This window comes from Dipodomys merriami, unplaced genomic scaffold (genome assembly GCF_024711535.1).
Source record: "Dipodomys merriami isolate MVZ:Mamm:240054 unplaced genomic scaffold, mDipMer1.0.p SCAF_370, whole genome shotgun sequence".
In the NCBI taxonomy this organism is placed as follows: domain Eukaryota; kingdom Metazoa; phylum Chordata; class Mammalia; order Rodentia; family Heteromyidae; genus Dipodomys; species Dipodomys merriami.
Window position 1 is genome coordinate 849570 of NW_027205271.1, and position 15906 is coordinate 865475.

General features: G+C 37.1%; 1 pseudogene; it reads left to right on the forward strand.

Annotated features, from left to right (window-relative positions):
* Nucleotides 1-14093: 14093 nt before the first annotated feature.
* On the forward strand, nt 14094-14187 carry LOC138804750 (U6 spliceosomal RNA; annotated as a pseudogene).
* The last annotated feature ends 1719 nt before the right edge of the window (nt 14188-15906 follow it).

Sequence of the window (15906 nt, forward strand, 5' to 3'; positions counted from 1 at the left end):
ATATAAATCATATACATAAATTGTACATGAGTAGGATGCTTTCTAGTGGTGGGTATCAATTTCAGGCCTAAGGAACAGACTTGACTTTCTTGACTTCAAGGAAGCAAGCTTCCTCTTCCCACACAGTGCAACAGAGTTACCCAGACCATGAGTTCCAATCCCAGTCTTGGCAGAAAAAATGGCCCCTTTACAGTATATGACGTGCAATTCTTAGGTATTTCATTATTCCTCCATTTAATGAATGTGATTGTTTAAATGCTTAATAAAGTCTTAATTAATATTGATCAGTGTCCTATATATAATTGTGTATAATTTTATCATAGAATCATTCAACAAATGCTCATTTAATCATGACATTGATCACATTCCATTGGTAATCATATAGATAAGAATGAGTTTCTTAGGATCTCCTGTCATTTGAAGGTGGCAGGACCAGGATTCGAACTATGGGCTCCAGCTCCCACTAGTTAAACCCGAGGATAGGGAATTCACCAGTCTCTCCAAGAACATCAGCAAGACCAATGATGAGGCAAGCATCAGTCGCTCTCAGGAGTCCTCCTTCATATTTACAAGGTTGTGATGGGAGGATCAAAGTCACCCTAAGCAGGAAAGTCCTTGAAACCCCAGTCCCACTTCAGTCTAACAAAGCCAGAAGTAGAGCCATGTGGCTCTAGTGTGGAGGGCTAGCCTTGAGCAAAAGCAGCTCATGGACTGTGCCCAGATCCTGAGTTCAAGGTCTGGGACTGGCAACAAACAGACATACACAAGAATCTGTGCAGCTATCTGGCTAAAGCAGGTCACCCTCTTGCCCCCAACTGAATTGAATATAGTTCCCTGGGAAATGGGCTGGGGGAGGTTCTGTCATCTTGACTCTGCCAATGCTGCCTGCATCACAGGATTCTGGCCACACCCCCATTTTTTCATGTTTCTTTCTGACCAATGGGATACAAGAAAGGTGGCCATGCCTACATTCCATGCTGCCCTGTTCCACCAGGATTCCCTCGGTTGGTTGCCACAACTACCAGCAGTTGAATAAGGTAGAGGTGGCTGAGTGGTGAGCAAGAGACTTGAAGCTACTTTGGAGTAGGAAATTGATGTGCCTGCCCGCCTCCCAGCCCCCTACCCTGCTTCCTCCTGGGCACTGCATTTCAAATCTCAGGCTGTAGCAAGTTACTGGCAGGTTGCAGCCTCGACCTGGTCCCGGCCCCTGGTCCTCTGTTCTGGACCTGAGTGTCTGCAATGCCTCCTCCATTACTGCTCACCCCACCTGGAGCAGCTGGCAGCAACTTCTCCCAGCATCATAGGTGAGTGGCTGCCCAGCAGGTCTGTACCCTGCGACACCTGTACCCCACGACAACCCACCCAGTTCCTGGATCTGCACCTCTCTCAAACCCCACAGTCCGGGGACTCTGCCACTATTGTACCCCAGGAGTGAGCACATCCCTAGTGTCCAATGTCCCAGGAAAAGTGCAGATGCAGGGGTAGGTGAAGAGGGGACACCACAGAGCCCCTGGTGGGAGCCACAGAGCCATGCATCTGCACCCTTTCTCTCCCTGGTGGCAGCTTGGTGGCTTTAGTCAGAGGTGGGGAGCAGTACCTCCACACATGCCTTCTTGGGTCTTTTTTTTCTGGTCATGGGGGTTGTTGGATACAGAAGATAGAACCCCCCCTTGCTGTGTGAGCCCTTGTCTTCTGTGCTTGGTCACCCTTTCACTTGAAGAGGGTCCCAGAAAAGCCCTGGAGGGAGGTGAAGGGTGCTGGGGGTCAGAGCAGAAGCTGAATATCTTGGAGGAACAACCTCCACACACACATAGACCCGGCCTGTTCCCCCACCCCTCAGGTTTCAAAGGTTCTCACAGGGTCATCACCTTTCCCAGCTCTGCCAGCATCTGCTGGTGCTTTTGGTCCTTTTGGTCTCCTTTTCCTCTCCAAGAATCCGCCAATTAGCCCAGAAGCATGTAGGCTAGAAGTAGAGTATATCCATGTATGTAGCATTTAGGACCCCATTCATTTCCCCAACATTGCCCCCACCCCTGGTCAGACACCTCTCTGGGGGCACCATGACCCTATGCTAGTTTCCCCTCCCAGGCTCTGAGGAGCCACCTGCCTCAGGATTCCTTCACCCAGCATCCTGGCCTAGGATTTTGGTGAATGTGGAGTCAAGGCTGGTTGTTCCCAAGAGGAAGGATCTGGCCCTGGAGAAAGGGAGAGGTGAGGTGGTGCTGTGTCATTTGAGTGGTGCTCCCCTTGGGTGGGAGCCTCTGGTTATCTGATTCTCTCAAGGGAACCCCCATGCTCCACCTTGTACATTGTCCCAGATGAGGAATGAACAGAGGCACTGCTCAGTCACGTGTGTGTGTGTGTGTGTGTGTGTGTGGTGCATGCGCATTAGAGAGAGAGGGACATAGAAGAGAGAGAGAGAGAGAGAGAGAGAGAGAGAGAGAGAGAGAGAGAGAGAGAGAGAGAGAGAGAGAGAGAGAGAGAGAGAGAGAGAGAGAGAGGAGAGAGGAGAGAGGGAGAGAGAGAGAAAGAGAGAGTGAGATTATCTTTCTACTTGTACATCCTGACTGTGCTTAGGTGAGTGATCAATTGGCAAATTGCAGGTGCTGCATGGATAAGTCTTCTGTCACCAGTCTGGATTTGTGTGTGTGTGTGTGTGTGTGTGTGTGTGTGTGTGTGTGTGTGTGTGTGTGTGTGTGTGTGTGTGTGTGTGTGTAGAAGTGGGTGGCAACAAGGAGAGTTGGATCCTTATCCTGCTATCTTTGGGGGGCTGGTGCATGTGTTTCACAGCTGAAGTCTAGGAGCCTGGAAGGGTGAGGTACTTGAAGGGGACTCATCACTATTAAATTACAAGACCTAGGGATCTGAGGGGCCTGGAGCTGTCTACTCCCTTGGGCCTGGTTGGTGACAGTGGAGCTTAGGAGGAGGACCTGGGGGGTGCATCCCGCAGGGGGTGGTTTCCCAGGGGGACAGAGTATGTGGCCAGCACTTAGTAATGATGTGCACCTTGTAAGTATAGAGTGCACCAGCATAGGTCAGACTCCGGGTCTTCTCATCATGACGTCTGATGGGTGAGGCCAACACTATTTTAAATCTTGAACTGTGATCTTCAGATCTAAGACTCCTGAGTAGCTAGGATTTTGGGCATGAGCCTCTGGCATCGGGCCTCTGATTCTTTTTGGTATATTAGGGTTTGAACTCAAGGCCTTAAGCTTGTCAGTCAGATTTTCTAACATGTGAGCCAAGCCTTTCTGTGTTGGACATTTCTGAGATAAAAAATCAATATATGCTCAGGCTGGGCTGGATCATTGTACTCCTATCTTTGACAGGCATGCTCCACCAGGCCTGGTCCTCTGCAATTGGGATAGTAGACATGTAGCACCACACTCAGTCATCAGTTTAGATGGATTATCCCAAACTCTTAGTCAATGGCAGCCAATTATTGACCACAGGCGAAGCCCTGGGTTAGGCCTCAACCATTGGACCTCAGTTTCCCCATGGGACAATTGCGAGGAAACAAGGGACTTATACAGAGGGTTCTTGGCAATTCTGAGAGGAAACAAGAAGATACCTGGAAAGGGCTCAAGTGGGGCCTGTTGTTAATCGTGAACAGTTGTGGATTTATGGAATAAATCATGGCTCTCTTTAATCCTTACCCAATTCCCATGAGGAAGGGGATCCTTCACTGTGTTCAGTTTTGCATTCTTTGTCTACATAGTGTCATTAAATACACATAAATGCAAATATACTGGTAGCCCATGCTTGTAATCCTAGCTACTCAGAAGGATGAGACAAGAGGATGGTGGTTCAAAGCAAGCCTGGTCAGGAAAGTCCATTAGACCCTTACCTTCAATTAATCACTGGAAACCTGGAAGTGGTGCTGTAGCTAAAGTGGTTGAGTGCTCAACTTGAGCTGAAGAGCTGAGGGACAGCTCCCAAGAATAGAGTTCAAGCCCCATGACCAACAAAAAAAGTGCAAATATGACTTTAAGTTTCCCCAAAAGGAATGACAAGGTCAATAGTAATCTTCCCAACCATAAAAAATAATTTCAAAATGATTCAGTGCACCTACTTTTGCTGAGTAATTTAAGTTATGGTTTATTTGCTGGGCATATTCTCTTCTTTTAAAAATTGTCAAATATTAGCTTTATAATAAACTTCATCTAATATTTCTTGGTTCAAAAGAGAAGTCCATACAGTTGATGTCACTTGACTTTCTTACTGTCTTAGTTCACATACAACACAGGCAGGAGAGTCTATCAAAATCTTATCTGTAATTAAACACCAAAAAAGCCAGAAGTGGAGTTTTAGCTCAAGCAGTAGAGTCTAACTTTGAGGACAGGTGGGCAGGAAAGACAGCTGTTCAGGGACAGGGTCCAGCCTCTTGGTTCAAGCCCCGGAACCAGGACAAACTAAACAAACAGGCAAACAAAAACATCCCCCAGATATTTCTTTAGGACTCTCCTTAAAGGAGTACTGGTCTGAGAAGAGGCTGCTTTTGCTGATCATACTCACTGGATCCTGCTTTTTTGGAATTCTTATTGCTATGGAGAACTCAGGACCAGACTAAAGGAATTGATAACGGACTCCTGCCAAAAGAGAATCATCTCAGGGGTGAAATATACATCCATAAGACACTTTTAAACGTCCATGTCTTTGTTTCTTTGCAGTAGAACAATGTTAAAACAATGTTATTAGGGGCTGGGAATGTGGTTCAGTGGTAGAGTGCTTACCTTGAATGCATGAGGCCCGCAGTTTGATTTCTTAGTACCACATACGCAGAAAAAGTCAGAAATGGCGCTGTGGTTCAAGTGGTAGAGCACTATCCTTGAGCTGAAGAGCTGAGAGAGAGCTCGCAGGCCCAGAGTTCAGGCCCCACAATTGGAAAAAAATAAAACAACGTTGATTCCTTTTGTTCTATGCTGACCTTCACATGCCACATTATTTTCTTTTGTAATACTCTCAACTAGAAATTTACAAACAAGTTTTATATGAGTAAAAAACACATTGGAAAAAGTCAGGGACAGAGTTTCCTTCAAGCCTTGGGATTCTTTTCTTGTACAGTGAAAGGAAAGCACAAGTTAATTGGATCTTTGTCATTCCTCTATGTTCATTTCCTCTCCTGGCATCACTTTCCATGATTTTCAGTAACAATCATTGATGCTTCTTGAAGGATAATGTATGTTTTCTGGCTTCATTGAAATAACACAAGGACACTTTTTCACATGAGGGAGCAGGTGTTTCAGAGACAACTTAGTAAAGAGAAAATATGACATTTATATTGCTTATAAATACATTATCCATGAGTACATTGAGTTCAAACTTCATAATTGCTCTGCAAATTAAAGCGAATTTTAAATGGGAAGAAGGTTCTCAGATCTTTTTTTTTTTTGTGAGTGTATGTGCTGTGCATTATTTCCCTAGTGTACATGAGTTAACAGTAAGAGAAACATTTGCAATAATAGGAGAAAGAGAAGTGCTGTGTTTAAGTATAAAGGTTCAATACAGTATATAAGACTACAAATAAGACAACATTGGAACTAACAGCCAAGTCCAATATGAAGATTTATGGGAGTGATATAGAGAAAGCATTACTCCTAAGTGGAACATGAAGTATGAGGCCACTCCCTCCCTTTCTAAATTACACTTGCTAATCACAGACATTTGTAAAAAATAGAGTGGAAGAATAATTCTGGTTCCATTGCAAGTCAGATATAAGAGCATGGACTTAACTGGAAAAAAAGTGCGTCTTGAGAGAGCAGGTATTATACTAGCAATGAACTAGTGGCTATATCACATTTATTTTTCTTTCCTTTTCTTATATTCTTTTTTGTTGTTGTTGGTCTTGGCACTTGAACTCAAGGCCAGGGCACTATCCCTCTGCTATTCAGCGCAAGGCTACTGCTCTACCACTTGAGTCACAGTACCACTTCTAGTTTTCTGGTAGTTAATTGGAGAAAAGAGTCTCTCGGACTTTCCTACCAGGGCTGGCTTTGAACCCCAGTCCTCAAATCTCTCTTCCACTTGGCTAAAGATCACATTTCTAATAGTGTACACTCAGCATATGCAATATGTATGTTCATCTATCTTTATATGAATTCTTGAGTTAAAAATCTGGGCTACAGTTTAGACTTTACACTCACAAAAATATTTGTAGTTTGAAAGTTGATACTTCTGGAGAAATAAAACCTAAGAATAAAGGAGTCTGGAAAGTTCAGTTGGCATGCAGCCTGAGCAGAACAGTCTTTGCCACACTAACAGCCAAAAGCTGAATTGGAAGAATGGCTCAGGTGATGGAATACCAGTCATGAGAAAAATTGATGAATAAGAGCTTGAGGCTTTTGCATACATACATACATACAAACATACACATACACACAGAGGCACTTATATGTACACACAATTACATAAATGAAACAACTTAGAATATGTGGAAAAGTTAAAAAAAAACAATAGAAAATATGTCCTGAGTAAGAATCAAGTGATAAATTTTAATATTAGAAAATCTTCAAGTGAACTTTCTTCAAAAAAGTTTGAGACTATTACATAGGTAGGGACCAGAGATAGTAAGAGAGTCAAGTAATTATTATTAAAGGATCAGATCCATGGAGAAATAAATAAGAAATCCCAGCAGGTTCATCTGAAAATGTACATATCCTGTGTCAAATGTTAGAATGTCTTCGAAAATAGTACATAAACACTCTGAGCAGTCAGTCTAGTATAATATCATTGGAGAAGTTCAGAATTGCTAGTCTGTATCTAGATTAAATAAACCAAGATACCATAGCAGGACAATGTGATACAAGCCTGGAATTCTTGCACGCAGACTAAGACAGGAGATTAGAGAGTGGAATTACATAGTGATACCTTCCCTAGACCAGGAAGTATAATTTTGTTTAACAAAACAAATCAAACAAGAAATGAATACACAATTGCAAGTCTGGGCTAATTTTGTCATTATGTTTTGAGAAGTCAAGCTTTCAATTGAAATGCTACTCGTATATAACATTCAGTTGTGTTTTAAATGTTCTCTTCATTACAGACCATTCCTAGATGCAAAATGGCTCATGATTCCCACCCAAAATTTGAAAAAGTAAGTAAGCATCATTCTGTTTGATTTGAAAGAAATGATGGATTTAAAAAGCTTAAGAGAAATAACAAAGTTTATCTAATGCAAGACTTCGTAGATCTTGCTAAATTAGAATTTAGAGTTAACATAAATATTTTGGTTTTGTTTGTAATTTCATATTTTATAGGATACTAAAAATTCTTTTTAAGTAGAGGGTTTAATTGAAAAATTCACAAATGATTCTGGCATTCCATTTTCCTAGAATATTCTTTAAAGAGAGTCATAATTAGATCTTAGTTGATAGATAATTCCAACAGTTCATGTATAAAATGATAATGTGAATAATCTAGACAGAGTTGCCAACAAATGGATATTAGTTTATAAATTTAGCAAAAGAGCAACTTTTGAATGCTTTGTATAACATTGTATGAAAAGAATAATTGTGTGACATCTTCTTTCTTCTACCTATATGTAACAAAGGAAGCCATTTCATTAATTACGTGCCTCTGTATACAATGAGAAAAATCTTACATTGGGGTTTGTTTTTATTTTATTGGTTTGTCCTAGGGTTTGAACTCTGGATCTGGAAACTGTCTCTGAGCCTCTTTATGCTCAAAGCTCGTGCGCTACCACTTCAATCTCAGAGACACTTGTGTCTGGCTTTTTCTGAGAAGTTTATTGGAGATTTGAACCATAAACTTCCAACCTTAGCATTCTGAATATCTGGGATAGTTTAAAAAGTATAAATATAAAGAACATTTGCAAGTGTTCTGATGTCAAGAATTTCACTCGGGGCAAATGATGCAACCCATTTTTTTGTAGTGGTCTTTCCAGAACAAGGAGGGCATCACATTAGCAGGGGTGTAGTATTTTTTCACAATAGATATAAACTGTTCATGATGTAAATTAAGGGAATTTTAAGGTGCTCTTTAAGAGTTGGAAACTATTGGACTAGGATGACTTTATGGCATAAATCTTGGGATTGATGATCATAGAAATAATAGCTTACTCTGATAAATAATTGCTTACTCTTGAAGAATAATTACAAATGCTTCATAATTTTATCCTCTACCAAATTGTGGCTATTTTTCTGTAGACTTCTCAATCTGTAGCACTCCATTGGAAATTGCATCTATTACAGAATTACATAACATGCAAACAGGTACTGTTTTGAATCTCTCAGGTATGGAAAGTTCAGAAATTGAAAATGAGTAGTTATTAGTCATAGGAATTTTGAAGAACACATATATTCTGTGCTATTAACAACTTATTTAATTTTAAAAGTTCTTGGTTTCCATAGAGTTAAACTGTTTTTGGTTTTAGTGTGAGAAAGTACTAAATTTATTCTGTTTTCAAAATATTGGCAAGTTTATTGTGAAAATATTTTCTAGTTGGATAACATTCAAGTTGATGACCCTCTGATAATAAAAGGAATAATTGTTTCAAATTAGATGCCAAATAGTATTGATTTTAAAAAAATATTACATAAAATAAAGAATAATATTGACTGTAAAAATAGAGTGAAATTATATTTTATGCAGCTTATTTTAATATTTAATTTTTTTATCAAATTGATGTACAATGGGGTTACAATAATTGTAAGGTAGTGAATACATAACTTTTCAAACTTGTTAGCCCCTCCTTCATTTTTCTCACAGTTTTCCTTCACCTCAGTACTCCTCACAAATTGTAATGTACATTTCCAACATATTGTCATGTGAGTATTGTTATTGCATTGGTTTTCCTTTTGTCCTTTGTCTCACCATTTTGTTGTTCATCTTCCCTTCCCTAATTAAGGTAAATGTATACACAATGCACAGGGCACCCAAATCATATACAGCAGGGGACAACCATAAGGGAAAAAATCCCAAACAAAATAGAAATCACATAGTACATTATAAACAACCACTACAAAAAAATCTCTGTTCCATATCTTGAAGGTCATTTTGCTCAGCATCAGCTTATATTGTCATATATACACATAAACCCACTGGAAAATAATAATTGTATGGACAGTAGATCATGAAAACAATCTGTTAACTGTTTTTGATGGTAAAGGTTGAATTAGGATTAGTGAATATGTGATTCTGATAAAGGAATTTCAAAAGAGTTTGAAAATTATTACAGGTATATTTTGATTGTTCAAACTTTTTAACAACTTAGTTTATTAAGAAAATTGCCTGTGAAAATAGGCTTTCATGCAAAGAAGTCTATGGAGACTTATTTAAGAGAGAGCAATGTGGGTGAAGATAGCTCATTTTCACACTAAACAAACAAACTTTAGAAACCTTGCTGTAAATCCTGTAGGTTCTTTTGAGAATTGTTCTTACCCAGGAAATATACTCTCACTGTGTGAAATTCAAAGTTCTTAAAAAACTAAGACATCTAAATTTGTGAATTGACCTTTAACTACCAAAATAATTCTTTGAAAAAGATAATTTTGGTGCAAATATTTAGGGCGAATGTGCCCTCCACAATGAAAGAAGGTGTTGGGTTCACACTTTTCTGTTTGTAACACTTTCTACAATGACTTTTTACGTGAAGCACTGAAACACAGAAAAAAATTTGAATGGATACTCCAATGATTACACATTTCTAAGTAGCTCACAAAAAATAAAATCCTTATTAACATTAGATATTAATGACTTTTCTTATTACATAAGCCAAAAAGTGTTGGGATCAGAAAAGAATTGAGCAAATTGAAAGGGTAAGAAAACAGTGTTCTTAGAAGCCCTAGCTAAGCATAATGGCTTCAGCAGTGGAGGGAGGCCTAAACTTTTTATATATATTGTCTTAATATTTTTGCTACCTAAAGTGATTTTATAGAGCCTATTTGGCTGTCTACAATGCATAACAGATTGAATGAAGACATGAAAATGAATTCTGCGTCCAAATGAGGCAATTTAAAAGAGTTTTAAAAGAGAAACCATGAAAATATAGTGGGGTAGGGTGGGGGGAGACCTTATAGTCCTTCAGCTTCACTGGACTTGAAGCCAAGAAGCTGTGATTAATTGGAAATCAGTCAAGAGCTAAGAGGAGGACATAGAAGCATTGTCCTCTGTAACAGACACTGTCATCCAAGGAATGGATGATTTAACTCTTCTTTCCCATACATCTTGCTGAACAAATGCAAAACCAAGAGATGAATAATCTATTGAAATAATTTTTCAAAGAATAACTTCACTGAAACTGATATGGTATCTAAGGAGAGTCTTAAGAGAGAAGATAAAAGTGGAGTATTTTTTATTTCCTCTAAGCATCTTGTTATCAAAATATATCTTTGAGGTTAAAAGTGATTGAACCAAAAAGTAGTGGAGTACTTATTTTTGTGGGCACTTTAGACACAAGAAGACTTTCAAGGTTAAAAAAAATGTGTAACCAAATATTTGTGATCACAGCTTCTGGGACTGATTTTTTGGACACAAAGTTTTACATTAGAGTTTGTCCTCATTAACATAGATGTAGGGTTGTCCTGGCAACCAAATGCAAGGGTGAAGTTTAATGAACTCTTGGACAAGTAAACAGCATGATAGAAAAAAAAGGCAAATAATATTTAGTGAACTACTTTGACCAATTACTTTGTCAGAACAATGAAGGAAAAATATTATTCCAAATCAGTTGAGTTAAAAGTATGAAAAAAGAGTAGTGAAGAGAGAGGAGAGAAAACATAGAGAATTGTTTTCTCTCCATTGGACAGAACTTATTAGGTTCTTGATCTTGTTTCTTCCATTCTATCTTCAGAAGCTATCAGTGCGGGTCAGGACTGCAGTACCCATTTCAGACAAAAAGAACTCACAGAAGAAAGATAATATTTGCAGCAGATGTAGGTGATTTATAATCTTAGACAATCTATTTATATCTATTCAAAATTCTCCCCTACCCCGAACTGGCCTCTTTGAAAAGCATTGTTTGCTTTTCCCAAGACTGCCCTTCATTAACTCCTTAAAATTTTGAGAGGTCATATACATACTTTCTAGAGATTGCTCTTTAGTTGTGATTTTTGTGTGTTTTTGTTTTTTGTTGTGTTTTTTAGCTGAATTTCAAAAGATTGTGCAAGTGTCTTACAATTAAATATGTTCATCTAATTGTCCAATGCTCCTGGATCAGAGTCACTTTTTCTATCATTCTCAACCAACCCCTTCTTCAATATTTATTTCAGAATTACCACTTCCTTTATCACACGTGTACATTGAGTTTTCTAACTGTACTTGCCACTTGTTCCATTTTTCAGTCATTCTACGTCTTTACTATTATTCTTCTCGGGTTTCAATTTCCTGGTAGTCATTCTATTAAACTGTTAATACTTTGAAAGTTTTATATACATTCTATGGAGTTTCAATCCTGCATATATTTGAACTGATGTCAGCTAATATTTCTAAAATTCATTCATCTGCAATAATAATTTGCAAGATATAGATGTGAAGGACCTAGACATGGTTTTATTCTCATCCATTTGGAAGATTAATCTTTAGTCAAAAAGAAAGTTTTAAAATGGCTCAGAGTTTATTCCTAATTACCAATTTTTATAAATAGCTTTGTACAATGGTTTGTTATTATTTTGTTTTGCATGGGATAATATTTTCTACTACATATAAGTTTTGGAAAATGAAGAAAAATAAGATTTACTACTATCGAGGAATATGATAGAAATAGAAGACAGATATTATGTTTGTCACATCTCTGATGAATACCCATATTCAAGACAAAGTCATATTTCTTACTATGTTAGACAGATAGGGAAAACATAAAACAACATATGATGAGGCAACTATTTGTGACTTTTTCAAATGTACCTTACTAAGTGATGAAATTTACTGTATTAGATAACATTTGGGTTTTAAATATAGGAGGCTGATCTATTTAACACAATTCTGGAAGGCACCTACTAAAACACAAATGGTGGGCGGAACTATTGCTTTACGTTAATGAATAGTTGAACCTGTTTGGCATTAGTGCTGGGTAAATAAATCAACTCTATTGTAACTTGCTCCCTACACTTGAAAACCTTGTAATGCCACTAAGTATAATCTACTTGTCAAATGTTATTTAGGTGAGTGTGATTTTTAAAAGTATATTTGAAAAAGAATATACTTTCAGGAGATGAAATGTAGGTTATCATTGTTTTGAGAATGATGACATTTTTATACTACCGAACCAAGTTTTAGTGAAGTATCATTGTTTTGAAGCACTAAGGATCTTCTCAATTAATGTTTTTCTGAATTACATTTGACCTCTAAGTCAAGTTTTCCTGATCTTGGTAGACCAATTATGGATCTATCCTTCCAGGATCTACTTTTTTTTCCTACTTGTGCTGGCCTGAAATCTTTCATTAATCATTAGGAGAGTGGTATAAAAATAATCTTGTGACATTTTTGATCTCATTCACTCATATGGACTGGTCATCTGTAAATTGAAAGTTAGAACTACAGTACTTTCTCTCAGATTTTGTGATATCATCTTTTATTTTAAGTTGCATTGCATTTCACAATTGCTTACTCCAAATTCCTGTTTCTCAAAGAATTCGGGCCCTGAAATATTATAGGAAATGAGAAATTGAGATGGGTCTTCAATTACTTTCTGTTGGCATGTTGCATGGGCCTAGGTGAGAAGTCTTGCCTCTGTTATTTGATGATGCAGGTAACTCGGATCTGGGATCCTAGGAACTGTGGGTCCTGCAGAAAAAATATCTTGTAGATATCATATCAGCAAAATTTGGGTATGATCAGTTGGAATGCTTAAGAAATATGGAGAAAAATTCTTTAGGACCAGCGAGTTAACATAATAACTGAGCAGCAGAGTAAAATACTTTATAGATTAGAGGAAAACGAAATTGTTTTTTTACCATGTGAATTCAGAAGACCAAGAGCACTTTGAAGGTATCACAAGTTTGTATGAAAGACATTGCATTGATACTTTTTATATTCTAATATATATTCTAAACCTAATTATTTATATTCCCATCTATTTATTGGAATAAATAAATATAATTTTTTGTCAAATTATCAATTTTTTAGTAAGTTTCACTATGTGAAATATAAAATCAGCACATATAAATATAAAATTTATAACTATATATAATATAATAAAAATGGCACATGTTTTGCATTGTTCTGTTGTGGTTAGGATATCAAAGGCAACTCTGTTTTAAAGTTTTATTCCATTATTTCTACCTCAGTGTTTGGTGGAGTTAGAACTAAAGCTTTACCATTTGCAGATTTACAACCTGGACGCACGAGGAAAAACTCTGATTAAAACATTACCAATTTAAGACCTACTAACGAGGAGAAACATATGGACTTATCCTGGAGCTATGGGAATATTTGGTGATAGAAAGGCAGTAGTGTAAGTTCCTGCCTGGTTGGATGGTTGACAGGCCAGGACATTAGGTAATCATGCATATGAACAATTTTTTCTCCTTGGTTTAGCTACTCTTGAAATGGTAGGAATAATAAATAATTGTATTTTGATAAAATACCTTCTATTCTGAACAGTTCTGTCTGAATTGTTCATCTCTCTATGATCCCTTGTAACTAATAATAGTTTTGTTTCAGTAAGGCAATCTATGCTGTCAGGGATAGATATTCTGGTTGGTCTGTTGCTACATGGAAGAAGACTAAATGGTCAGCTAGACATTTGTACCAGTAAGATCTCATTTCGGAAATTTTATGCAGCAGAATTTTTTAAGTAGCCCTTAAGCAAGGCTTACTTTGAATCCATTAGCTCCACAAAGCTAACTCAGTTGGATAAATAAGTATTTGAAAAAGCCATCATCTTTGGACCTGTCTATAAATGCTTCAAAGTATGATCAAATTTAAAATGAAAAAAAATTCATTGACACAAAAATTGCAAATGTGAGCAATAGACCGAACAATATAAATTTTTTCCACTATACATAGAATTTTAGGAAAATAAGATCAATAGCATTGTTAGGAACAATAAGGTTTCCTTGTTACAAATAGGCAACCAAAGATATATGCCTATTTAAAGATTGCATCATTAACTGTTTAAATTTAGAAGATACTACATGCTTCAGCAGCACGTATACCAAAATTACAACAATACAGAGATGATATGAAATACAGGATGATATGAAAATTTGTGAAGTAGTCCAATTTTTTCATTCTTTAGATGCAAGAATTGAAAAAAGTTATTAAAAATTTGATTACAAAAATACGAGTGTAACCATACATATAATTCATAGAATTGAAAGTAAGTTTGACATCAGTATATTAAGTTTTCACCTTAGGGAGGCCTTTAAATAGCATAAACTTTACAAAACTCTTTAAATTAGATAACATTGTCATTTTATCCCAAAGAAATAAAATAGTATAAGGACCTAGGAAAAAAGGAATCTTAAACTGTTTCTATATGGAATGCAATCTTAAAGTACACATTTATTAATGAACCTATATATTATAAAACGATGTAGAATTCAATGTATTATATCTAGGAGAGAATGGAATAGATTATGGAAATTGTACAAACAACAGAATATAGAATATTTTAAAATATACTTTTCTCAGACAAGCACTAGAAATACCTTTAGTTTCTGTACTGCTCATTTCAACAGATAAGTTAAAATTATTTCTGATTTAAAAAATCACAAACTGCAGAAATTATTATAAATGTATACAAAAACTCTTGAATACATTTTGACATAAAAGTCAGGCAATTGAGTTGGAATAATACGATGGAATACATGAATTTTTACAGTAAGATATTGCTGTTAATTTGTACTGTGAAAATATTTTGTACGGACCAAAGAATGGACTGGCACATTGAAATTTGCAAAGCTTAACAGAACCATTATGACTTAGGAAAAGTTTGTACAGCCTTCCACAACTTCAAAGAGGTAGTGATACATACTTATCCTTTTGGCAATATCAAATACATTTTCTTCCTAGTTGTTCTTTAGACCTGGTTTGAGATAACGGGTCAACAGAAGGTGATCCAGCATATCTTTGCTATCTATATTCCCAGCAGCAAGATGCAAGAAGTCAAGAGGCCTTACGTTTGGGCATTGGTATCTGCATCATGATGCAGTAAGAAAGAAGACACTCTGGTATTATTCCACGTATAAGCATTGTGCAGGGGTGTTGAGCCATCCACAATTATTGCATGAATATCTGCCTCTTGTGCCACCAACTCATGGATAATGTCTAAGTGTCCACAGTAGGCTTCCCGATGAAGAGGGGTATACTCATCTTCATCCCTAGTATTCACATGAGTGGCCTTTTTGAAAAGTAGTCTTGCAACTGTAGTAAGCCGATTATTTTCGGCAGCCCAAAGAAGAAATTGTTTGGATCCTATTCCATTCTCTTTTTTGGCAACTGATACCATTCCTCACGTATTCATCTCGTTCCTCATCTTCATTAGAACTGCCTGTCAGTGGGAGTGAGGTGTCCATATATTTCCCCAATAGTTCACGCTGGTTGAACTTAAGTCAATATTGAATGGTTAAACTGAAATATAGTGTGGGTCCAAGCTTGAGATGAAATGTACTTTGCTAATTAGAAGGCAGAGATTTAGAAGACTGATATCAAGGCCAGTTCTAAAAAATAAAAATTCATGAGAAACTACAAAAACAAAGAAAGCTGGATATAATGAAATTTCCCTGTTATCTCACGTTTGTGGAAACCATTGGTAAGCTATCATTCCTCAAGGTAGGCCTAGCCTGAAAAATATTAGCAACTTCAAGCACCCGTAGTGTCAAAGGAAAAAACAAAAGAATAAACCAGAAAAGGAAAGGAAAGGCTAGAAAAAGAAAATATTTGCTCTTCATTCTTGTAGTTACTTGTCATTGGATACAACCATTGAGAATAATTTATTTACTGTTT